Source organism: Anolis sagrei, chromosome 4 (assembly GCF_037176765.1).
Source record: "Anolis sagrei isolate rAnoSag1 chromosome 4, rAnoSag1.mat, whole genome shotgun sequence".
Classification (NCBI taxonomy): domain Eukaryota; kingdom Metazoa; phylum Chordata; class Lepidosauria; order Squamata; family Dactyloidae; genus Anolis; species Anolis sagrei.
Genome location: NC_090024.1, coordinates 32915992 through 32943095, shown reverse-complemented (window position 1 = coordinate 32943095; position 27104 = coordinate 32915992). Strand labels below are relative to the sequence as shown.

The 27104-nt window shown below is 42.4% G+C and overlaps 1 long non-coding RNA gene across 1 annotated transcript; it reads right to left on the bottom strand.

Annotated features, from left to right (window-relative positions):
- Positions 1-4501: 4501 nt before the first annotated feature.
- LOC137096914 (uncharacterized) lies at positions 4502-24746 on the bottom strand. The gene is made up of 2 exons (XR_010909798.1): positions 24578-24746; positions 4502-7332 (listed from the first exon to the last, which is right to left on the bottom strand). It is a non-coding gene; the product is annotated as an uncharacterized lncRNA (long non-coding RNA).
- Positions 24747-27104: the final 2358 nt, after the last annotated feature.

The following is a 27104-nucleotide window of genomic DNA, read 5'->3' as shown; positions in this document are numbered from 1 at the left end:
TCAGCATCTTGGTTAACTCCATTAAACCTGGATTTACTAACCCACTGACATGGAAGTTAGCAGACACCATGGGATGTAATCTCACTGGAACATGAAAGTAAATGTCTCTTCAATTTATAAAATGTCTCCTTATTTTGGAAAATGAATTGATAATAAGAACAGTATTCAATGACATACCCATGTTAGTTTGGAATATCAGTATGCAAAAAGATCTTGTGGTACTTTAGAGACTTAACTTAGAGAAAGAAGTTGGTAGCATAAGCTTTTGTAAACTAATCACCTTGTCACATGGCCACCGAAGGTGTTCCGCATTGCTCCACTTTGCTGCGGGGTGTGGGAAAGCTGCTGCCACACACCCCACATTGTTGCTCTCCTCTGGAAGCTGATCCCATGGGGGAAGCGTGATGCATGTGATGCACATGTGGAGTACATGGCTTCTCCCCTCCCCCCATTAAAGTCAATGGCAACATGGGAAGCCTCCTGCATTGTCACAATAGCGGCATGCCAGTTCCATCCTCCTTCACCCATGGAGCTGGCACAACATCGTCTGATGGGAGCCGCTGACATCCAAGCTAGTAAAGTCAGCTACTCCAGAACTGGCCAGACCCTTCACCTCTGGTCCTAAAGCCCACAAGACCATGGCATCCACAACTATTTTTAAGACATTAGCAGAGCAGATGAAATACTGAGTCTTCCACTAAATCCTCCATGCAACTCTCCTCCTGTCTGCCATTAACATGAAAGCAAGTACAAAGTTGAGAATGTCATTCTATCTTATGTAGTTCCATCACAAGAGTTTAAATAGTATTAAAGCTACATCATTTCTCTGCTTGGCATACTCATGAATGCACATACATTCTCATAATCTTTCACCACATGCACACACACACATACATATACATCTCACTGCATGGCATTGCAGAAGTTAAAACTTCCCTTCCATGCCTACAGAGATAGAAAAATGAAAAATTACACTCAGAGAAAACACTGAACTAGTAATTGTCCCTTCGCTGCCACTAGCAATGGAACAGAGCCATCTCAAAAGTATGGCAGCTTGGAGTTAAGAGAGATTTGAGAGAAGTTTTTCATCTCTTCTGTCCCTAGAAATCTATGGGGAGTCCCCTTCGGGAGAGATGAAGCAGGGTATAAATAAATATAATAATACCAAGATTGGGGGTTTGCTGTTAGAAGTAGCAGCAGCAGCAAAAACATTACTCTCAGTCATTAAGATCACCCAGTACTTGAGGCTAGTACTTCCCTTGAAACTCAGGGCTCATCCAGACAGCCCCTTTATGGGGTAACTCCCGCAATAAAGAAAGGGCTGTCCACATGACATCCTGGACAATCCTGAATTAATTCGCCACAAACCAAGAAAACACAGGTTTGTAGCAAATTAATTAAATAATGGATTTATTCTGAGCCTTCTTGGAAGGTGTGGGATAAACTCACTCTTTTGGGTGTCTGGACTGCAGTCCAGACACCATTCCCACAGCTTTCTAGACTAAATTAGTCCAGAAACTGTGGGAATACCCATTCTGCTCCCCCAAAGCCCCCAAACCCTTTTAATTCATTTTATTTATTTATATTCTGCCCTTCTCACCCCTCAGGGGCCTCAGGGCGGATTACCATGCACATATACATGGCAAACATTCAATGCCATTTAGACATATAACATATATAGACAGACACAGAGGCAAGTTAACATTCCAGCTCAGAGGAAAAGTGAGAGCAAGTGAGGGCTTCATGAAGTTGTGTTACTCTGTTTAGTGTTGCACTTTAAGATAACCAATGTACTGCAAACTTACATATGTAATACCCAGTTCAACTGTTACATCATCTCCTACTGAAGCAACACTTGTCTCTGGGTGTAAGTGCAAAATTCAGCCCGCTATACTTTGAACCCGAACAGGCTTTGTTTGTGCGAGCTCTCTGCAGACAAAATTCTCTCTCTTGGATAACAAGCTGCAGGAGCAAACAATTGTTTCAGAAATATATGCAAATACAGGAGCAGCGATTTTGTAACCACGAAGAAGGTAATTCTCTCTCTATTTTTGAGAGGAAGGAAGATTATGTTCAGAACACAAGTCATGAAATATATATATATACATATATATATAGAGAGAGAGAGAGAGAGAGAGAGAGAGAGAGAAGTGAGGGAGAAAGTTCTGCCATTGTGAACTATGGCACATTAATATGTATGCTGTCTCTTAAACAACTTCTCTTCTTCAAATCTCCCTTTTCATATTATTCTTTCACCTACCTCCTACCACTAACATTTCTTCCAACAATGCTAGTGGCCCACAATAATTTGGAGACTATAGTTCAAGTATGTCCTGGCCGATGACAACGGTAGTTTAGACATCACTTGAATAATTCAGTTTCTGTGAATAACTTAATTCAGTGTACATAAAGAGCCCACACAACCTGAGTGGTTTGTGGGCTTTTTACTTGACCAACACAACTTCTTCACACCCACCCACCCCTCTCACACACAGAACATATTTGCTCCTGATACCTGCTTATGGCAAGCTTGGACCTCCAATTTACAAACTGGCTGGGTTGCTATCCTGATGAATATACAGACAGTTTAAACTCTTGTTCCTGCTGCTGCTGCTGCTGTGTGTGTGTGTGTGTGTGTGAGAGAGAGAGAGAGAGAGAGGGTGGGTGGGACAGGGTGAAGTTGTGTTGGTCAAGCAGTCCTTGTGCTTTTTCTTGTAGTTCTTGCTGTTGGGTGCCTTCAGGTCATTACTGATTTATTGTGACTCTGAGGCAAACTTATCACTGAGTTTTTTTTACAGGATTTGTTTAGAGGAGGGTTGTTTTAGATTATTATGAGGCTCAGAGGCTGTGACTTGCCCAAAGTCTCTAAGTAAACCCCCATGGTCCAGCTGGGATTCAACCCTTGGTCTCCAGAGTTAGAGTTTAGTACTCAAAACAACTACATCAACCTGGATCTCATTTCTTATGCACAACAGATGGTTTTCTCTGAGGTTCTCGTATGGATTGGATTTAGAAGATCATGCAAATTGAATAATTTTTCTCCAAAATCAAAATGATTACTGGAAGACAGTAGAAGATGAATGAAATGGTTACTACTGTCTCTCCCCCTCCCCAATCTTTCTTCATCTATTTTTATGAATTGCATTTCACAAGATTTACTTTTTCTCCATATTCTTGGTTGTTAATCTAAGTCTCTCTATTCCCAGCAGCTCTACTCAGGTCTTAAAGTTTCAAGCCTGTGGCTTGCTTGACTATCTATCCATCTTAAATGCAGTCTTCCTCCCTTCCCACTGTTTCTACTGTACCTTTACTGTTTCTTCTAGCGAGTCATGTTGTCTCATAATATGTCCAAAGTACTACAGTCTCCATATATTGTCAAAGGCTTTCATGGTCGGAATCACTGGGTTGTAAGTTTTTCAGGCTGTATGGCCATGTTCCAGAAGCATTCTCTCCTGATGTTTCACCTGCATCTATGACAAGCATCCTTGGAGGTTATGAGGTCTGTTGGAAACTAGGAAAAAGGAGGTTTATATATCTGTGGAATGTCCACGGTGGGAGTTTCCTAGTTTCCAATAGACCTCACAACCTCTGAGGATGTCTGCTAGAGATGCAGGTGAAACATCTGGAGAGAATGCTTCTGGAACATGGCCATACAGCCTGAAAAACTTACAACTACTACAGTCTCTGTTTGGTTAGTCAACTTGACTTCTAGGGAAAGTTTAGGTTCGATTTGTTTTAGGACCCATTTATTCATATTTTTAGAGATCCACAGAACCTGTAGACCTTGAGACTGTACAATGTTAGATGTGTATACTTCGAAGCCAACCCACTGAAATCAGTAGTATATACTCCAAGGAAAATATTCTTAGGAACGTGTCAAAGTGGGAAGGCTTGTCTCCTGACAGTTGGAAGGTTTATTGAGCTCATAGTATTGACTTTCTCACTGTACCATGGTGCTAATCAATATAGTTTCTCCTAAGGATATGTTAGAAGTGCTCCATATAGTGTTGGGCTTTTATTCTGACAGCTTTATTTCCAGCAAGTCTCTAAATAAATTACAGCGTAAGGCTGCAGCTCTATACATACTTATCTGGGAGCAGGTCCCATTGAAATCAAGGGCACCTCCATCTGAGTAAATGTTTGTAAGATTTCAGGAGGGAAAATATAAAGTAAGGTTGCAAGATCATTTATTTTCCAAATCGAAATGCGGAAATAATTTGTCTTGATTGGGCTCTTTACACTTTTTCAACAGAGAAAACGGTTAAACCTTCTTGCTAGAGAACTTTATCACTGCTGAACAGGATTAACTGTGGCATAATCCCTGCACAAAAGCTACTAATCTTCCAACTTCAGTGCACATAAATAAAACAACAAAAAGAGGAAGGGATCAGTGTTATTTTTCATACCTCTAATTCTAGATCAGGCACATTAAGTCATTAAAAGCACTCATCTTAAGGATGTGTAGAACAACGACAAGTGAAAAATGAATAATTAACCAATGTTAATTGCATCATTGCTTTTAATGTCTTTCAGTTTCCCGAGGCTGGATTTCTAACAAAAATGCTGTGTTCTGCTTTGGAAATACTATTGCTGCTGCCTAGGCAATCCTGGGAAAGAAAGCTGAACCAAAATATGGCCATAATTCCAATAGATATAGAATGGGCCACTAAAATATTAAGCAAAGTGGGGACAAATAATAGTCTGATCTCTGTATCCATGGCCCTGCAGTTTCATTTATCCATAAAATATATCCTTTCTAGGCATTTTCTAGGTCCTCTGGTGCGACTCTATAGAATTATGAGCCAGATGTCCTTCAAATCAATAGGATTAACTATTTTTTGTGACCCCCCCCCCCCGGTGGCGCAGTGGGTTAAACCCCTGTGCCAGCAGGACTGAAGACTGACAGGTCGCAGGTTCAAATCCGGGGAGAGGCAGATGAGCTCCCTCTATGAGCTCCAGCTCCTCATGCGGGGACATGAGAGAAGCCTCCCACAAAGATGATAAAAACATCAAATCATCTGGGCATCCCCTGGGCAACGTCCTTGCAGAAGGCCAATTCTCTCACACCAGAAGCGACTTGCAGTTTCTCAAGTCGCTCCTGACACGACAAAAAATAATAATACTGACCTTAGTTAGGCTTTGGCTCAAATACTCCATTTGATCTTGGAAGCTAAGTAATACCAGCTTTTGTAAATGGTAGGAAATGACAAGACCACCTCTGAGTATTCCTTACCTAAGATACATATACACAAGCTAGGCTTCCTCCAGACAATGCTGGAGAGAGAGGGAAATGTTTCTGTTGTTCAGTAGTATAAAGTAGTAATTCTCCCCTCCCATTATAGGATATATCAGAGCCCCCGGTGGCGCAATAGGTTAAACCTTTGTGCCAGCAGGATTGAAGACTAACAGGTCGGAGGTTCAAATCCGGGGAGAGCATGGATGAGCTCCCTCTGTCAGCTCCAGCTCTCCATGTGGGGACATGAGAGGAGCCTCCCACAAGGATGGTAAAACATCAAAACATCTGGGCATACCCTGGGCAACATCCTTGCAGATGGCAAATTCTCTCACACCAGAAGCGACTTGCAGTTTCTCAAGTCACTCCTGACAGACAGACACACACACACAACAGGATATATCAGAACAAAAAAGTCCCATGGAATGTGTGTGTTCTCTACTTGAATATCACTTCAGATTCCTTTATGCTACTTTTTCTTTTAAAAAAGAAGGCATGCCTGCACTGTGTCTCACAACATTCAGAGCCAATAGAGAGCAAGGGTTTCAAAAGGTCTGAATAATGCTTGGCCAGTTGTCTACAATGTGATAATGCATGGAAAGTGCTCTCAGTTCCTCTAAGGGCCCTTCCACACAGCCATATAACCCAGAATATCAAGGCAGATAATCCACAATATCTGTGTGGAATTGAATTATCTGAGTCCACACTGCCATATAATCCAGTTCAATGTGGATTTTATACAACTGCGTAGAAGGGACCCAAGAAGGCATGGACAATGTGTGTGCATCCCATAAACCACATTCAGTTAAGGCCTGCAAGCGTCCCTGTACCACACACCCCAATAATGAGAGGGATAAAAACTGAGCCTCAAAATGACTAATTACATCCCACACTATATTTTGCCCCGTTTTTGGACTCCTTGCATTATTGTAGGGTGTTTAGATCCATAATATGTTGTCTATCTATATTATTCCTCTCTTTGACTTATGGCAACCCTATCACAGAGTTTTCTTGGCAATATTTGTTCAGATGAGATTTACCATTGCTTTCCTTTGAGACTTAGGGCCTTTCCACACAGCCCTATAGCCCAAAATATCAAGGCAGGAAATCCCACATTATCTGAGTGTGGACTCAGATAACCCAGTTCAAAGCAGATAATGTGGGATTTTCTGCCACAATATTCTGGGATATAGGGCTGTGTGGAAAGGCCCTAAGAGACACAGTGGGTTTCCACCGGCGAGCAAGGATTTGACCTTTAGTTTCTTGGAGTTCTTCTTCAGAACTACACTGTGGTAGATATCTCAGATAGATACAGACATAGACATAGATAAAGGCATAGATATGTATGTACACATTAACATTATTTGTTTTTGTGATTTTGGCAGGCTCTGGAAGTGATGACTGAAAATGCCTTCGCCATTGGGTTTTGGATGTTGTCACTGCTGTTTCTATTTGCGCTCTTCAAAGGTTCAGTGGTGAAAACAGGAGAGTACAGCCCTCCCATCAATGTTTGCTGCTTCCTAGCAACCAGGGTCAAGTAGCATCAGATGTTTTTGACACCTTGGTGGTAGCACATCTCCTCAACCAGGCAGCTCTAGGATCTTCTGGCAGGGGGAGGGATGTGTTGATGCATGCAAGAAACAGAATGTGTTTATTCCCAGCTGGTGATGGATGAAGCAACTGCCTTTAGCTACATTAAAACAAGGAATTCTCACATAATAGGGTTTTGAAATGCAGACCACAGTTTCTAGGTCTTTTTCAGTTTTCAAAGCATCATGTTAAAAGGTTACGGATTCCATCACAAATACTTTTTTCCCTCTCTTCATTTCCTTCCACTCAAGGACACTGAAGGCTGAAGTTGATGTTCAAATGAAACAATAGTCACTCAGTATTACATACATATTGCAGCTTGCCATATCCTTGATTCTTTCCCATCACCAATCCCTGGGTGCTGTTTCTTCTCGTAGGCTGGACTAGTGATGACAAGCAATAATTATGGCCTTTGTTTGACCAATAGGAGTAGTTTGTACAGGTCTTGGCTGAAGAATGAATTTTATCTCTATTGACATCAGATCTATGGAGGGTTCCTAGTAACAGATCTAGTAGAGGTGTGTGTGTGTGTGTGAGAGAGAGAGAGAGAGAGAGAGAGAGAGAGAGAGAGAGAGAGAGAGAGAATAAAATAAAATTATTTTAAACAGTTATTTGTCTAAATAAAGCACCAGGTTATTACCTTCTGCTTTGGCTATCTAATTTTTCAAAAAACCATAAATATAAAGATATGAACTTATAAAGCAGTATCATATAGTTGCTTTAATGTTGGGCTAAGAATTTGGGAAAGCAGGGTTCAAATGCCCATTCAGCCATGGAAATCCACTGAATGACTTTAGCCAAATCACAATATGTTGGCCCCAGAAAGGGGGGCCACCTCTCTCATTTCTACCCCACCTCTCTCACCCCAGATGGACTCAAGGCAGCTTTACATACAGGCAATGATTTGATGTCTCAAAACACAATGTACACTTAAAGAAATATTAAAATAAAATTAAAACTTACATTAAAATAAATAAAACATTTAAAAACAATACATTCAGAGTTAAACACGTAATCCACGAGCGTAATCCGGCCGTTCCGATGGTCATTGCACATTATTCCAAGTCTATCAATTGCACAAGTTCTCTAATGGCTTGTCACAAAGCCATGTTTTCACTCTCTTGCAGAAGGTCAGGAGGGAGGGGGTTGATCTAATATGCCTGGGGAGGGAGTTCCACAGCCAAGGGGCCACCACTGAGAAAGCCCTGTCTCTCGTCTCTGCCAATCGCACCTGTGAGGGAGGTGGGACCAAGAACAGGGCCTCCCCAGTTGATCTTAAGCTCTGCAGTGGTTCATAGCAATGGCAAACCTTCTTTGAGGAAACCTTTGTTATCCATTGAGAAGTTTTGAAGACATTTCTAAGGTTATGTTGCTGAATGCACTTTTCAGGGTTGCTCCCTGGATGCAGGATTCTATGGCCAGCATCCTGTTAGTAACATAAACAACTCTAAGGATCTACAATGATCAAAGCCTCTCCCTTTCATGTTTTTTGCTGCAAAAACATATAATCCAACATTTTAATGATGAAAACCAGGATACAGATGGACAAGCAACATCGGAGCATGAGCAAGTTGTAAAAATGTATTCATGAGAATGTACAGAGATTATTGGAGATACTGTATCACTTTGCTTTTGTCTGAGCTGACAAGGAAGCTGAGATTCACCCTCTCCTCTCCCTTTTGCTGATTTAATTGCAAACACTTTGAGCTCGGTTTGCACCAATTGAAAGAAACTGAGGACAAAGGGGAAAACAAAACAAAACAAAAAAAGGAGAGAAAAACTAGGACATTAGGATTTCACTGTTCTATCCTTGATTAGGGACTTAATCACATTCTACACATTGATATAAATATTTATTATGGTCGATGACCAGCACCAAAAAAGGAGCAAACGTCAGAATTGGAACATATACATTTAGGTATTAAGAAACACGGTCAACATATTTAAAAAATGGCTACCAAGGGAGCTCAACACATGACACAAGCTTGTACCATGGGTTCCAGGTATTTTGCTATTTCTAAAGTGTGGATTTTTCCCTACACTTCCTAAGTTGATTGGAAATTACATTTGTTTTAAATTCCCCATGTAGAAACATGCAAAAATGTGAAATGTAATGTGTGATGGGATTTTTTTTAATATTCTTTGTTCTGCCACCAAGAAATGTACAAACATCAGAATAAGAACATATACACTTAGGCATCAAGAAACAATGTCAAAACCAAAGTTATAACCCAGTATTGAATATGATAGTTAAAACAGTATTAAACATTTATATGCTAAAATGATAATGGTAAAAACTAGAGTAAATATTAAAACCTTCTAAGAGTGTGACAGCATCTTGCGATGATAAGATATTGCTGCTGCACAAAAGCTAGCAACTTTAGTAGTAATTTTGGGATAGATGTAGGGAGGGAGGGTTTCTCCTTCAAATCCCAAGGGCAACAGGCATACGTCAGTTTAATAATATCTCAAACTCAGCACTTGGCCCATCCATTCTAGCTGTGAATGTTTAATTGCTTCTATCACAAATTGAATGCCATCTGATTCAGAGAGCTATTTCACTTGCAAGTCTCTGAGACCTTCCTATTAAACTTTCCAGAAACAAATAAATTCAGTTATTGGCACATATTCATTTGGGGGAAAGAAATTGCCTCAGATCGATACGGTATCTCTACCACAAAAGGTTCTGTGGCCATATTTCCATTTGTCCATATTGCTGGCTTGAGAAACAGAGCCAGCTCTTCAAAGAGTTTACCTTGGCTCTTGTCTTAGTGCACACATATTAAATTTATCCTGATTATTGGATTTGCCGCATGCAAGGCTTCCTTCATGACCTTTTGCTTAAACTCTTTTGCAAACTATAGCCGAATGTGCGTACCATGGAAATGTCAGGATTATTTCCAATTCTCAGCAGTTCAATGATGGTTCAGTAGACATGGGTTAATAGGACTCCTTTGTGTATAAGAGTTCGAACATAAGTAGGAGAAAATTGGGATAAAGGATTGGAAGGACAGGCAGAATACAAAAGCTTGTCCACTCATAGGGAATTGTGACATCTGTATAGTAATTTAAGATTTTCCTATGGGACCATCATTTCTATAGCTTCCTACCCTATTTAATATAATCAGATTAAGCATGTCCTTTTTGATATTTTTGCAATAGTATGTCATGCTTATTTTTGCAATGACAAACTGCAGCAAAGAGACAGAAGAGGTAGCTTTGAATGTCATGTGACTTTCACATAAAATCCAACCACTGCCAACCAGCTGCCCTTTGGTACGTTCATTAGACCAGGTGCCAACCAACAGCACGTTTGGGCAATTACACTTAGCCATGTCGCAAGGAACCAGGTACCTGCATTTCCCACAGTACCTATGGGTTCCAGTTCAGGGGAAATAAAGAAGACACTGGCAGCAGAGTCTCCTCTATTTTTTGTTTTTCACAGTGCTGAACTGAGCTCATGTCACCAATCTAAACATATCTTAAATCCAAACAAGACAGAGGTACTCCTGGTCTGTCGCAAGGTCGAACAGAGCATAGGGTTACAGCCTGTCTTGGATGGGGTTACACTCCCCCTGAAGACTCAGTTTCGTAGCTTGGGAGTTCTCTTGGATTCAACACTGAGTCTGGAACCTCTCAGTGGCCAGGGGAGCATTCACACAATTAAAACTTGTGCGGCAGCTGCACCCATACCTTGGGAAGTCAGACTTGGCCACAGTGGTCCATGCTCTGGTTACATCCCATATAGATTACTGCAATGTGCTCTACATGGGGTTGCCTTTGAAGTCTGTTTGGAAGCTTCAATTGTTCCAACGGGAGGCAGCCAGGTTGCTCACTGGAGCAGCATACAAGGAGCATACAACTTCCTTGTTACATCTGCTCCACTGGCTGCCAGTCTGCTACCGAGCACAATTCAAAGTGCTGGCTTTAGCCTATAAAGCCCTAAACTGTTTTGGCCCAGCTGACCTGTCCGAATAGATCTTCCCCTATGAACCATCTTGGAGCTTAAGATCATCTGGGGAGGCCCTGTTCTTGGGCCTGCCTTCTTTGCAGGCATGACTGGGGGGGACGGACGAGAGACAGGACCTTCTTAGTGGTGGTGTGGAATTCCCTTTCCAGGGATATCAGATCAGCCCCCTCCCTCCTGAGTAAAAACATGGGTCTTTGAGCAAGCCTTTGCAGAACCAATGCAATAGACAAATACAGAATTTTGTGCATAGACTATTGGATCGGCCCGGATTACGAGTATAAATAGCGTGGTTTAACGGTAATGATATTGGTTAATATGTTAAATGGTTTGATGTATTTTATAATTCTATTTTTAAATGTTTATTGTAATTTTATATTGTTATAATGGCATTGAATCACTGACCATGTTGTAAAGCCACCTGGTGTCCCTTCTGGGGTGGAGAAAGGCGGGGTAAAAATGGCATGAATAAATAAATAAATAGTTTTCCAAAAGATAAATCAATGTTGATGCCTTGTATTAACCTTTCAGGGCTCTGGCATTTGCCCAACCTTGTTGGATGCCAGTGCTAGCCTACACATCTTCATCTGTAGTTTGCATTGTGTTTGTTTTTCTAACTAGCTCTGGAGCTTTTATATGGGGAAAAATGTAAACATAACATGTCTTCCTTTTCTTTCTAGGGGGTTGTCAGTATCATGCTCTCAGCTGCTGCATTTCTTAATCAGACAGTGCAAATATTAAGCATGGCTTTTAGATGTTTTTTAACAACATGGAACAAACAAACATGGTTGTCATGGTACCATGAGTCCACCCAATGAGTTCATGGCAAACTGGAATTGGAACTTGGCTTTCCCCATTCTCTCTCCCTTTCCACTGGACCGAGTGGTCTCTCCTTTGTGTAAGAAATTTCTAAGAATACAAAAAACAGAACTTGGAGAAAGACTGCTCCCCATGTCTTATTAATTTCTTTCAGTCTGCCTGCACACATCTGCCTCTCCTGACCCATTTTGTGCACTTTATTTTGTCTTGTTTTCCAAATGGCTAATTGTGGGGTGGAGTGGAGACTTGACTTTTTGTTTTCTTAGGATACATGACAAATTATTGGAGTGACCAAAAGAAGTCACGACCTTGTGGTACTAGGAAATAAGAGAACAGTACATAACCACTTGTACCCAAACAGTTTACCTTCATAAGATAATGTGCTTGCCAATACCTCCAAAGGTAATGTTGCCCTTAGAATAGCTGGAGGCTCGAGTACTTAATGATTCCAACAGCTCCATCAGATCAATAGACTAAGATGAGCACTGCAAATGCCATTGTCACTATGGTAGAAAGATAATTTTGCTTTTTTGAGCTTCGACAGTGAAATTGGAAAGGTGCTGTTTGATGCATTCTGTGTTTTTGAGAATTTCAGAAAATAGCATCAATGTTTCACATTCAGCTGAGCTCCTGTGATATAATATATATTTGCTGGTGTGTTACAAGCATAAGTGTTTTTTAGTGCCACTGAAAGTATGCTTCCCTCAGTCCAAGGAGGGTACAAATAAAGAACAGGAAACTCTCTTCTGCCCCATCAAAAGAAAAGACAGGTTTGGAGCTCCAGCTAAGTGATGGAACATACGGTTTTCAATTGAAAGATAGTAGGCTGAATCCTTCACAACTTTATTCAAAAGATCTGGAAGAAAATAATATGAAATGCATCTTTCTAAATAAATGCTACTAGTTATATCTAACTCATAGGTTTGACTTGACATGTGTCCCTCCAAGTGTTGCTTGAACTGCAATTGCCATCAATCCTATGATGAACCAATGGTGAAAGAAGATGGAGGTTTCCATGCAACAATATCTAGATTTCCTCCCAGCAATCATAAATTTGATCATTCACTAAGCCTGACTTAACTGAACATAGCTCATGGTGGTCACCAGTGTTATTGAAGTCCCTATTAAAATGCCTTAGGGCAGCAGCAGAGTCAACAGGAAATAATCTACAGATAATCATATCCACAAACGTTAAATCTGCACCTGTCGAGAGGCGATTGTAGATTTTACCATAGCAGAGAATACTATAATTAGTATATTTACTCATTCAGACTGACAGATATATAAAGAGTCCTGCTCTCACATTTCTTTAGCTTTCAACTGGATGTGAACTGAACACCTCTTCAAAAAGAGGGTGTCTTTTGTAAAGTCAGATACAGAGCAACCTATTCAAAACTTCAGCCAGCTGAAAAAGGAGATAATAGCCATGATCAGTAAAAGGAAATGTGAAGCAGTGAGGTCTAGGCTGAGCAATGAATCTCAATTGCTGGTCTTCTAGATGCAAAAGCTTTATCAAAATGACTAAAAGGTGAGGATTCTGTCAGTTGATGTCTTGCATTTTGGGGGACAATGTGGTTTGTTTTGCAGTCTATCATGATATTTAGTACTTTTACTATCAAAGTTTTTGAGATAGTTCAATAATTATACACATATTTTGCATGGGAAATGTGCACTGAATTTTACTAAATTCTGGGTCAATTTGGGTCCTTAGGAGAATTTTGTTAATCCTATGAAGTGAAGCAACATACCCTCTGAAATGATAAGTTTGGGACCTAGACTTTCCTGAAACTCCAGGAATGATTCAATGATTTAGACAGCTATGAAAAGGCAGAGCATATTCAACAAAAATCTGATATGTTTTCTGCCAAATGCTACCATATATGGAAAATTAAGAAGAAGCAAAAAGCAATGGAGTGACTGATTGGTCTACCTTCTAATCACAGGAAGCAATTTACCAGGATTCTCCAATGACAGTATTTGGGAGCAGTGGTATTTAGTCCTATGGTATGTCTCACACCAAAGGAATGTTTGGGGAACTTGGGAGGGCTGAGGAAGTAGTTCTTTGTGGCTTGAATATGTAATCCTTCATGATAGTTTATGCTTCCAACCAACCCTTATTTAACTTGCCAGTCTTTTCCCTTAGATTCCTCTTTTTTATTCCAGCCATTCAGAGAGTTATAATCATTTTTCCTTTAGAGAAAATGTTCCTCATCTTGGGTCCACAAATGGTGGCTTAAAAGTCTGAAAATCTTTGATCCTTAGGCATTCTGTCTGGGCTTTCTAGGAGATGGGCAGATAGCTGAAGGCTCAAGTTTAGGGACCATTATTCTAGAGCAATGGTTCTCAAACCTGTGGGTCCCCAGATGTTTTGGCCTTCAACTCCCAGAAATCCTAACAGCTGGTAAACTGGCTTGGATTTCTGGGAGTTGTACGCCAAAACGCCTGGGGACCCACAGGTTAAGAACCACTGTTCTAGAGGTTTACTTGTTCAAATCTGACTACCATATCACCTCCCTGGTATGTCCTGGGCAAGCACTTTAGTATTTTTCAAGTCTTTTGTGGTCCTTGTTAGAAATTAAGCTGAAATACATGCAAGTTCCCCCTCCAGACTTTGTGCCTAGCATGTGAACATCTGGTAATAGAGCTCACTGGAATGGATATATGAGGTAATGTGATTGCTCGGAGCAAAATTACGGCCCAATCCCCATCCCTCTCCAGTGTTCTTGGAATATAAGCTTTCTATCTTTAATTAGAAACTTCTTCCTTGTATCTCATTGGAAATTTCCTCCTTGTAGCTTCTACCACCAGTCCCTTCCTACTCAGCAGACCGTTGCAGTTAATTGTTCTTTAAATTGCATGTATTTATTCAGTTCAACTCATACGTTACTAATACCAGGTCACACTGAACAGAAAATGAATTTTATGCATTTGTTAATGTTTCTAGGTTTGTTGCTGTTGTGTGCATTCAAGTCATTTCTGACTTATGGTGAATCTATCACAGGGTCTTTTGAAACATTGTTTGGGGAGTGTTGTCGAAGGCTTTCATGGCCAGAATCACTGGGTTGCTGTGAGTTTTCTGGGCTGTATGGCTATGTTCTAAAAGCATGTTCCAGAAGCATTCTCTCCTGATGTTTCACCCACATCTATGGAAGGCATCCTATGGCAGGCATCGTTACAACCTCTGGAGATGTCTGCCATAGATGTCGGTGAAACATCAGGAAAGAATGCTTCTGGAACATGGCCATACAACCAAAACAACTCACAGCAACCCTGTTTGGGAGATGTTTGCCCTTTGCTTAAATAAATATAAAAAGTAAGAACTGTGAGTAAAAGTTATAAAGCTAACTTGGCCATGGCTGCAGTAATTGTAAGATTATAGAGAATCACATCAAGCACCATCTGGAACCACAACATTTTAATTCCACTTCCAGCTGATTGTGGAACAATGGCTCCACAGTGCTGAAGAGCCCTGGTGTGAAAGCAACCTTCCTCACAGAGTAGAACCCAAAATGATAGTTAGTTCCTCAGAGGGAAGGTGACATATGTTATGAAAATCACTGTCATTGCAAAACTTTTCTATGTGTTTTCTTGCAGTATGTTCTTATAACAGATGCGGCATCTTCTATGTAAGAGTCAAAGTCTTATGTCTCACCACACTGAAAGAGAAAATTAATGCCAACTTTCATTCATTATATATATATATATATATATATATATATATATATATATATATATAATCTCCTGATAGTAGACTAAAAAACAGTGCTTTTTACCTTGTAAAATAGTGCTAATTTTCCAACAGAAATGATTTAGGCTAGCCACAGAGTGCTCTCATTTGTGTCATGCAGAGCACTCGGAATAATAAGTGTCAGACATTAGCATGTAGCTTGATTGCTTTGGAATCTTAAAGTGATTGAAAAGTTGTTGTGTACAATTTTTTTTGTTATTCCTTTTACTGATAGCAAGGACTGAAGGGTACATTAGGAGCCCAAGATCGCAGGTATCTCATTTTGAAAAGTATTTGAGACCACAGGAGATTGCTTGGTCAGAACTAAATGGAAAGGTTATCAAAATCTAAACTCTCTGAAGATGAACAAACTGCTTTTCCTTGCCTCCCCTCCTTTTCCCCTCTTGGCCTTGTTCAACAAGGGACTGCCTTCCTTCACCAAACCGCTAAGACAGTGGTTCTCAACCTTCCTACTGCCGTGACCCCTTAATACAGTTCCGCCTGTTGTGGTGAACCCCAACCATAACGTTATTTTAGTTGCTACTTAGTAACTAATTTTGCAACTGTTATGAATCGCAATGTAAATACCTGATGTATTTTCATTCACTGGACCAAATTTGGCATAAATACCTGATACACCCAAATTTGAATACTGGTGGGATTGGGGGGTAGGATTGATTTTGTCATTTGGGAGTTGTAGTTGTAAGGATTTATAGTTAACCTACAATCAAAGAGCATTCTGAATTCCACCAATGGTGGAATTGAACCAAACCTGGCACACAGAACTCCCATGACCAACAGAAAATACTGGAAGGATTTGGTGGGCATTGACTTTGAATTTTGGAGTTGTAGTTCACCTACATCCAGAGAACACTGTGGACTCAAACAATGATGGATCTGGACCAAACATATCACGAATAATCAATATGCCCAAATGTGAACACTGGTGGAGTTTGGGGAAAACAGACCTTGACATTTGGGAGTTGTAGTTGCTGGAATTTATAGTTCACTTACAATCAAAGAGCATACTGAACCACCACACCAATGATAGAATTGGGCCAAACTTCCCACACAGAACCCCATGACCAACAGAAAATACTGAGTTTTCTGATGGTCTTTGGCAACTCCTGACACTCCTCACAACCCCCCCCCCCCCGCCAACTCCCACATTGAGAAATTCTGCTTTAAGAAGTAAACCCAGAAGGCTATGATAGACTTTGTTAAGGCTGGAGCAGGACTGAAGAGGCTGCCCCAAACACTTCTCCCCATTTCGCTAATGCAGCCTTCAGATATAAAGTCAGCAGTAATGCTGGTTGGTGGTGACAGTGACAATACTTCTACATTGCCTCTGTAATTCATGCCTGTGTTAATTTTTGGAAGGAAAAGAAACCATCTCCAATTTAATTATGGGCCCTTTCACACAACCATATAACCCAGAATATCAAGGCAGAAAATCCCACAATATCTGCTTTGAACTGGGTTATCTGAATCCACATTGCCATATATTCCAGTGCAAAGCAGAAAATGTGGGATTTTGTTTAGCTATGTAGACCATTTTCTGCCACAAACCTGACCCTCCATAGTTTACATCATCTCATCTTACAGAAAATGGATGGGATCAGAAAATTACCTCTGTTTTTCCCTCCAGTCATATCCAGTTTTGGAACAACTGGGTGGTGATGTTAGTAGAGTTGCTAAAACAAGATACAATTCTTGACATAGAACAATTGCACCCTGGGTGCTTCTGTACGGTATTTCAGGTTTTTCCTCCAAAAGAGGATGATGGGAGCTATTAAAAGAGTCATGGGTCCATCTGAAATCTGTGTATTGCATGATGCTCTACCCTGGGTAATAATTCCCAGGGCTTTCAGAGAGTCCTACCTTGGAGATGCCAAACACTGAACATTAGACTTTCTCCATATAAGGGAAATTTACATTACAGGTACTTGCAATTGAAGTGTATTCCACAGTCATGTCCATAATGATTTATTACATGTTAAGATGCTACATGTTAAGATGTTGCTTTCCCCATGCATTTTGCTAACTGATAGGGTTGTGCATGATGTACCTGATTTAGTTCAGAGCCCAATTTGGTGGATGAGATCTGAAGCCAGTTTTTGGTTTCTCAGGGAAAGTCAATGGTGGAAGACAGACAATTTAGATTTCCAAATCCCGATTCATGTTTCAGATGAATCTTTAGAAAATATAGGCCCGTGACTAACATTTCCCCTCTCCTCCTGTATGATTTTTAGCACCTTTGCCTGATGAAGAAGCCAATGGAACTTCAAAAACGTTAACAGGAGTGTATTTTCTGCATTTCTGTTTGGTCCAATAAAGGTATGAGAAGCAAGCAGAAGATTGAACAATAAATTAGTCAGCTGCTAGTTAACATTCTCTCATCCCTCATAATGGCTTTTTCAACAATCTGCTATTAATAGTTCTAGAAAAAACCCCCAAAGAGATACAGGAAATAGTCAAATGATATACAACTTCAGTGACTCCTCTTACACAACCCTTTCTCACTAGAGTGCTTTTTGGATTCTTCCTTTGACTATATGTAAAGAGTTTGTTTTTATTTATTTGTTCAGTCACTTTCGACTCTTCGCAACCTCATGGACCAATCCTGACATCTCACCAGTAACAACATCCAGTTTGCCCTGGCTCATAGATCTTATATTCCAGATCTTACATTCCTATAGTGTGTTGATCTTCCTGTTCACCTCCAGCACCATTGGCCCTCATCCCTCCTTTTGTCTTTGAGGTAGCTGCATCATCACATCTGGAGCTGGTTGAACTTATCCTCTGTTCCTCCCCAGTAGCATTTTGACCATCTTCCGACCTGGGAGTCTCATTTTCTGATGGCATACTGACATATCTCTGGTTGTAATTTTAGTTTTCATGGCAAGAATACTGGGGTTGGTTACCATTATCGTCCCTAGGAATCATATTTAGCTGACTTCTGTGCCATGACCTTTCCGTCATAGATGTCCCTTCACCATTTATCTCATGATGTCATTGAGGTGCTCAAGCTCAAGCATCGCAACAAGGTAACTATCCTTTGCAGGAATAGTAGTCAATAAATAAAGTCCAGTTGCACCCCTGCTCCCAGCTCCATATCACACATCCTGGCATTCTTCTTATATGGCTTTTTTAAACACACTGTATGATTTTCTGCTGCATATTCTTAATATTGGTCTGAATCACTGCAAACTCTTATTTTCTATCCTTAGGAAATGAAGTAGGTCAATATGACCCAATTTAGAATTTGAGGTTGTGGTCCAAGATTCTACTGCATCATTTCTACAGTCCCCCAAATTCATCCAAAAAATGCAGAAGCATCAAAGAATAATTTTTCTGGCATCCAATATTATTACGGTATGTTTCCAACATTTGTGATTCAGGCACCAGGAGAAATAATCCTGCAAAGAAGGGCAGTTAATTGCATGATTCATCCCACACCCTTAAAAAAAAAAGCCAAAATGCAAGTATAAATCCCTTGGAGACAAAGGTAAGAGCTTCATAAGCCTGCAAACATCCATTTAAAATCCCCTTTCACAGAAAAGATTATGCTACTTTGAAAGCAATCTGTATTTTTTAAAATACAAAACGACAGAGAAGATATGCTAAAATTTACTGATCCAAAAAGGCTAGAGATCACCTGCAGTTTCCTAACTGGGTGACAGTTTTTGAGATTCAAATTAGCTAGATAAGTAAATGAATTAAAGAAAGGCTAATGCACGATAATTACATTTAATGCTTTTATACAGTAGCACTTAACAAACATCCACATTTGTCTGCCAACCCACGAAGAAACGCACGAGAATAGAAGACACAACACCAATGTTTTGGATTCAAATTGGGCAACTTTTATTTAACGTTACCTATTTAATTTCTTAACTTAACTCAAGGGTGTAAGGAACTGGTGTCACCTAACCCAGGTAGCATCACTACCCGACAATAACAATTTCCGGGCGAAGCACCTGGTTTTCGGTAATCAAACCGTATCACCATCAAGGGAAAGGAATGAGGAGTCTCTTCCAGAGCTCTTGTATCGAGACTCCTTCCAAATAAAGGCCATTAACACACCTCACCCTTTACACTGTAGGTGAGTGTTTAACTTAAAGGCCTTTCACCCCTTAAAGGGGTGCCCTAGGTGCACACCGACTAAAGGAATTTCCCTATCTATTTACGCCACGGATTGGGGGCAAATGTCCATTTAGCCCCCATCCCCCACCAATTCCTCTAACACCCCTCTAATACCTTCCTGTAAATCTAATGAAAATCGTTGGTTGCCCAATTCTGAAAGATGTACTCAATCACCACAATACAACCTCTCGTCGCCACGTGTGATGTTTGGGTGTTCAATGTAATGACCCCTCCGCTGGATCATGAACAGTCGCATGGCCCAGTGCACTCGTTTTCTGGCTTTCTCAAGCCTTCCCACGTCGCCTCCTTCCAGCCACTAGCAACGAGGTATGATAGCAGACCAAACGACGTGCACCCTGGGCCATGACCAACAAATCCTTGGAATATCCGCCCGTGCTTAGAAAAGAGGGCTTTGCCTGCTAACAGACCCACATCGTTACCCCCGAGGTGGGTAACCAACACATCAGGAGGAAAAACCACTCCCGGCATCAAACAACAAAGGGGCACAAACCGTCCCAACGCAGGCTTCTCATGCCTCTCCATTCCACCGTTGCCGTGGAAGAGAGACCCAAGTGCTGGCCATAGGCAGTCCTGTGGGCCTCTCTCACTGCCCATAAGACATAACTGTGTCCGCAGACCAGTACCATTCTTCTATGTGCCAGCCCTGCGTGAACAGTCGCATGGTCCAGTGCACTCGTTTTCTGGCTTTTTCGAGCCTTCCCACGTCGCCTCCTTCCAGCCACTAGCAACGAGGTATGATAGCAGACCAAACGACGTGCACCCTGGGCCATGACCAACAAATCCTTCGAATGTCCGCCCGTGCTTACCAAAAGAGGGCTTTGCCTGCTAACAGGCCCACATCGTTACCACCGAGGTGGATAACCAACACATCAGGAGGAAAAACCACTCCCGGCATCAAACAACAAAGGGGCACAAACCGTCCCAACGCAGGCTTCTCATGCCTCTCTATTCCACCGTTGCCGTGGAAGAGAGACCCAAGTGCTGGCCATAGGCAGTCCTGCGGGCCTCTCTCACTGCCCAGAAGACATAACTGTGTCCGCAGACCAGTACCATTCTTCTATGTGCCAGCCCTGCGTGAACAGTCGCATGGCCCAGTGCACTCGTTTTCTGGCTTTTTCGAGCCTTCCCACGTCGCCTCCTTCCGGCCACTAGCAACGAGGTATGATAGCAGACCAAACGACGTGCACCCTGGGCCATGACCAACAAATCCTTCGAATGCCCGCCCGTGCTTACAAAAGAGAGGGCTTTGCCTACTAACAGGCCCACATCGTTACCACCGAGGTGGATAACCAACACATCAGGAGGAAAAACCACTCCCGGCGTCAAACCACAAAGGGGGCACAAACCGTCCCAACGCAGGCTTCTCATGCCTCTCCATTCCACCGTTGCCGTGGAAGAGAGACCCAAGTGCTGGCCATAGGCAGTCCTGTGGGCCTCTCTCACTGCCCAGAAGACATAACTGTGTCCGCAGACCAGTACCATTCTTTTATATGCCAGCCCTGCGTGGCCTGTGACGGTAATGATAACTAGGCTGAAACCAACCGTATGTAACTTCTGGTCTGTTTTGGAAGTTCTGCTTCTGATTTCTACACTATCTTAAAAAACTTTGATGTCGGAAACCAAAAATGCGCGGTGTGAGGTATCGTTATTGGCTACTGTCACCAATTCACTCACGCGTAGCTGCAAAACGTGCATTCCACGCCGCCGCCTGATATAAAAACTATTCATAATATGATGTGTGGGGCACATGGCTCAAGGGCCGGGATCTGAAAATCCTCCTAAAGCCGCAACGCAAGTAATTTGCTGCAGCTCTGCAAGGCTAACTTTCCAGCCAGCAACTAACCGGACCCGCTTTGATCGGGCTGGGGCCCTTTTGGAACATTAACCTGTCCTGGGTTCCATCTACTGAACTGGGCGCCTCTTGGCCCACCTCTTGTGGGTTTTCACTTGTAACAACTATTGGTTGCGTGGTTACCCTGGCATATTGCACAGGCGTGCTGATATTTACAGTCATCGCGGGCGCAAGCTCCCTGGGCCGACAAGTATAAAGCGCCAGTAAAACAAATTGACAATGTTTTATCACTTATATATATACGGCAATGCATAACTGCTTAAATCTGAGCCTAACCGACTCTTATATAGTTATAACGTAATATTCCGAGGCTCCCCCTAAGCTCGCCCTTCAAGTGACCCACTGTTCAAGCAACTAATATGCTATTTAGTTGTGTTTGCTTTACCTAAAGGCAGAGCTCTCAAAATGCCATGCAAGGGAAGCCAAGGCTAGACCGGGCATCTTGATGAACTCCCATTTGCATTGCTTCTTGCTGCGAGGTTATCTCAAGTTGTGGCTGACATCAGGAGTTCACCCCAAACCCAAGTAATCAGAGCCTATCGCTGTGCCTATTGATCTATTCACATTTGTGTTAAGTCTCACTGTGAGGCTATCGCAAGCTGGAGCTAACATCAGGAGCTCACCCCACACCCACGCAACCAGCGCCCATCGCTGGGCCCATTGATCCATTCACATCTGCATCAAGTCTCACTGTGAGGCCATCGCAAGCCGGAGCCAACACCAGGAGCTCACCCCGCACCCAAGCCATCAGAGCCCATCGTTGGGCCCATTGATCTATTCACATTTGCATTAAGTCCTACTGTGCGGCCATCGCAAGCCGGATCAAACATCAGGAGCTCACCGTGAGGCCATCACAAGTTGGGGCTGACATCAGAGCTCGCCAGCACCCAGGCAAACAGAGCCCACCGTTGGGGCCTATAGATCCACCCACCTTTGCCTTCACTGCTGCTTAAGTGTTGATTTTTATTTTATATACATATGCATTGAGTCTCACTGTGATGCCATCACAAGTTGGGGCTGACATCAGGAGCTCTCCCGCACCCAAGCAGCCAGAGCCCACCGCTGGGGCCTATTGATCCACTCAAATTTATATTTATTGATGTTTAAGTGTTGGTTTTCATTGTATATATCTATGCATTGAGTCCCACTGTGAGGCTATCACAAGTTGGGACTGACATCAGGAGCTCTCCCGCACTCAAGTAGACCGAGCCTATCGTTGGGCCTATTGATCTAATCACATTTGAATTTATTACTACTTAAGTGTTGATTTTTATTTTATATACATATGCCTTGGGTCTCACTGTGATGCTATCACAAGCTGGAGCTGACCTCAGGAGCTCTCCCGCACCCAAGTAGCCAGAGCCTACCGTTGGGGCCTATTGATCTACTCACATTTGCATTTATTGCTGCTTAAGCGTTGATTTTATTTTATATACATATGCATTGAGTCCCACAGTGAGGCTATCACAAGTTGGGGCTGACATCAGGAGCTCTCCCGCACTCAAGTAGCCAGAGCCTACCGTTGGGGCCTATTGATCTACTCACATTTGCATTTATTGCTGCTTAAGCGTTGATTTTATTTTATATAGATATGCATTGAGTCTCACAGTGAGGCTATCACAAGTTGGGGCTGACATCAAGAGCTCTCCCGTACCCAAGTAGTCAGCGCCTACCGTTGGGGCCTATTGATTTTACTCCCATTTGCATTATTGCAGCTTAAGTGTTGGTTTTTATTTTATATAAATATATCAATACAAACATACACATATGTATACATAAATATACACAAACACACACATGTATATATATATATACACACATACCTATATATATATATATATACATACATATATCTATATATATACATATTTTTAATTATATTATTAAATGTAACCGGTTTTCCAAAACTGGCGGCAGCGCCTACCACAAGATGGCGCCGCGTTCGCGCCATGGCGGCCGCGTTCGCGCCAAAACCGGCTCTCGTTAGCAGCCGATAGTAGCAGGGCCCATTTATAATATAATTTAAAATAGCCATCACGAATTACTATATACAGCATAGGTAAAACCTTCTACTGGCAGCCGGGTCAGCAAGCTCTGTGAGCTTGCTCCCTATTAAACGTGTTAAAGACTGTCCCTAACATTAAGTCCAGTCATGTCTGCTTCTGGGATGTGGTGTTCATCACCTATTAATGAGCTTAAGAGACAACATTGCTCATAGACACTTCCCAGGTCATGTTGCCAGCAAGACTATATGGAATGATATTACCTTCTCGCCAGAGCGGTATCTATTGATCTACTCACATTTGCAGTTTCCAACTTAGGACTTAGTGCAGACAGCGGAAGCTAGGGCAGACAGCGGAAGCTCACGCTGCTCCCTGCAATAAACCTGCGACCTTGTGATCAACAAGCTCTGCAGCTCAGCGCTTTAGCTCCCTGTACCATCAGGGGCCCCCATCCCCGCTGTCTCCAAGATGTCCCATTATTATTAATATTCAATTATTTGTTTATTTATTATTATTATATCTACATATATATATATATATATATATATATATCCTAAAATGGCTTGCGCGCCTAAATACAAGATGGCGGCTGCGCCCGCGCCCAAACCCCTCAGCCAGGCAGGGCCCCGTTTCTGCCGGAGACGGCAAAACCAAGCTAGGCCCGCAGCCGCGTGTGCGCTGCGTACGGTTAGGCCGCCACGCGCCCCCGCCGTGCGCATGCGCGTGGCGCAACCTCCAAAATGCGGACGCCGCATGGTCGGCAGACCGACTATCTTCCAAAGCTACTTGTGTCGCAGCAGATCTATCCCCCTCTCTATCCGCGCGTTCGCTAGGCCACAAACGGCGAAGGGAGAAGCGGGGAATACGGAGCACCCCCCGGCGAAAAAAAGCCAGGTCTATAGCCACGTTTTGGCTGCCCCCCCGATGGGTAACTAAAGGTCGCACTGATGGAGCCAAAAAACCGCGATTCCCCGCGGCGGCATCGCCCCGAGCACCCTCCAAAGCGAAACCGCGGCGGCATCGCCCAACCAGCCAGCCCATGCCCCGCTCAAATCTGGTGAGGGGGCTGTTCACCACGAGCGAGGAGAAGGGGTGGGGGTGGGGAATGGGGCGAGGGCCCTAGCTCCTTTGGGCCGCGAGCCCCCGTTGATGAACAGAAAAAAGAAAAAAAAAAGGGGGGGGAGTGAAAGACCCCCTCCCCCCGGGCCGTGCAACCGACCTTCAGGAGCTGACTCCCCACGCCCCAATTCTTCTCTCTCTTCTCAGACTTGTCTTCTGTCTTCTCCTAAATCTTCGTTCCTATGTACAGCTCCTCTCTTCGCCTCCTCTTCTAACTTCTTTCTTCTTGCTACTGCTCCGCCAGCTCCTCCGCGCCGTCCTTCTTCACCAACTTCCAGGCGCGAATGAGCCTGGGAGGGCCTGGCCTGTGTTAGCAGGCCACGCCCCCGGATGTTCTGGAGGGTTCCTCCAGAACTCCTCCCTGCCTCGTGTGAGGCAGACAAATGTTTTTTCTCTCCCCATTTCTTGGGGAGAGGAAAACTGCTCTTGGGTACTGTTGTAAGCTAAGGGAGAATCGGTTTTCCAAAAGTCAAAATTGAGATGCCAAGACTGGAGGAAATTTAAATTAGCAGAACTACCTGCTTTAAATTAGGGGGAGCGCTTTGTCCAAGGCCACAGAAAATTGCTGTTGTTCCTGAATGCTCAGGTTTCTCAGGCACTTTTGTGCAGAGTCTTACAGGCACACTTGCATATAAATTCCTGTTCTCATTGCTTTTTACTGGTTTAAATATTCAAAGGGAAATGTGATGAAGAACTACATCAAGCTGTTTTGATCTTTCATATAACTTGGGCAGAGCTTAGAAATGGGCAACCAAGGCACGCAAGGTTAACAGTGTAGGTTCTCTTTTGTCTCTTCTTTCCAGATTCCTTCATGGACATATTGATCTTCCTTCTTTTGTGCAGTGTTCGGCTCCTTTTCTTTTCTGGGTGATGATTGTGAAGAAATGCCCTGGCATGCTGTTTCAATGAGATCCAGACTTTTGATATGGCCTTTGTTGAAATACTGATTTTTTATTTCCAATTTGCTTTTTTTAAAACCTAAATTCCATGCTCAAAGTACCCTCTTCTCAAACATTTCACAGATGAAACCTTGGCCATACATGGCCAAGCAACATAAGTGTTCAAGATGGCAAAAGTTATGACAAGCTAGAAGGGAGAGATTGAAGCAGTTTGCTTTGGTCTAGGGCTACTGGGAAGGGCAAAATCTCTCTCCTCTCCTTTCCTCTCCTCTTTTGCCTGGTGAGCTAATTCACTCCAAATTAATTTTGCACTTTGAACTCTATTTGCAGCCATTGGAGTAACCTGATAATAAAGGTGTGGAAGTAGGAAAAGGGAACAGGAGCTGTTACATTTTTAAAGCATTTGAAAAAGTGGAATGACAAAGTGGAATGGTAAACCAAGAATAGGCAACTTGGAAGTCCCTGAAGTGGAGTGGGCAGTTCAAAAGACGATCTGGCAAAATGGCACTTCCTAAAAGAATCCTCCGCCTTTTGTAACTGTGGAGCAGAACAAACAACTCCACCTCTGTATGCTTGTCCACAATGTCCTGCCTAATGTATAGGGGAAGAATGGTTTAAAGCTATAGACGATGCAGTTGCTGTTGCTAGTTTTTGGTAAAAAAATATTTAGTCACTTGTGCTTCTTCTATTTTCATCAGTTTTATACTTATTTATGGAATGCTTTTGATACGAAATAAATAAACACATTGGAATTGTTCCTGCCAAATCAGGACAGTTGGAGGATATAAAGTCATGGACAAATTATTGTAGGGTAAACAAAACCTAGGGGGCATGGGAAGATCAAATCGACTGGAAGTCATGTCACTAGCCAAACTATAAAGCATGTCATTTTAAGCTGCTGAAAGAGCTTAAAATTCAGAGTTTTCTTATAGATGTGTGCAACAGGATGTACTCATAGGTAAGCATAAATACAGTAGCACTGCAAAATCCATTAAAAATGATTGCACTGAAACATGGTTACTTTAGAAATTGTTTTATGCTTTGCTTTCCATTTAGCGTAATGTATGCGTCTGTCCATCTGTTATGCTATAGCAGGGGGGAGAAACATGCAGCCCTCAACATGTTCTTGGACTGCATAAAATCCATCATCATTGGCTACTCTTTCTAAGGTTGCTGGAAGGGACTGTACAAAGCTACATAACAGACCAGAGTCATCAAACTTGCTATATATCTTGCAATACATTTTATAGCACTTTGTCATCTCACAGCACATTTTTATAACAGTTTGTCTGTGTCCATGGCTCCATTCTATAGAATCCTGGGACCTACAATATGGGGGAGTATTTAGAAATCTCTTCCAAATAATTGTGGTAGTACTCAAGGTATGAGTATTAGATATGAGTTTTGTTGTTGTTTAATCATTCAGTCACTTCAGACTCTTTGCGACCTCATGGACCAGCCCATGCCAGAGCTCCCTGTTGGCCGTCACCACCCCCAGCTCCTTCAGAGTCAAGCCAGTCACTTCAAGGATACCATCCACCCATCTTGCCTTTTCCTTCCATTTTCCCCAGCATCATTGTCTTCTCTAAGCTTTCCTGTCTTCCCATTATGTGACCAAAGTACTTCATATTTGCCTCTAATATCCTTCCCTCCACTGAGCAGTCGGGCTTTATTTACTGAAGTATGGACTGGTTGGATCTTCTCGTGGTCCAAGGCACTCTCCGAATT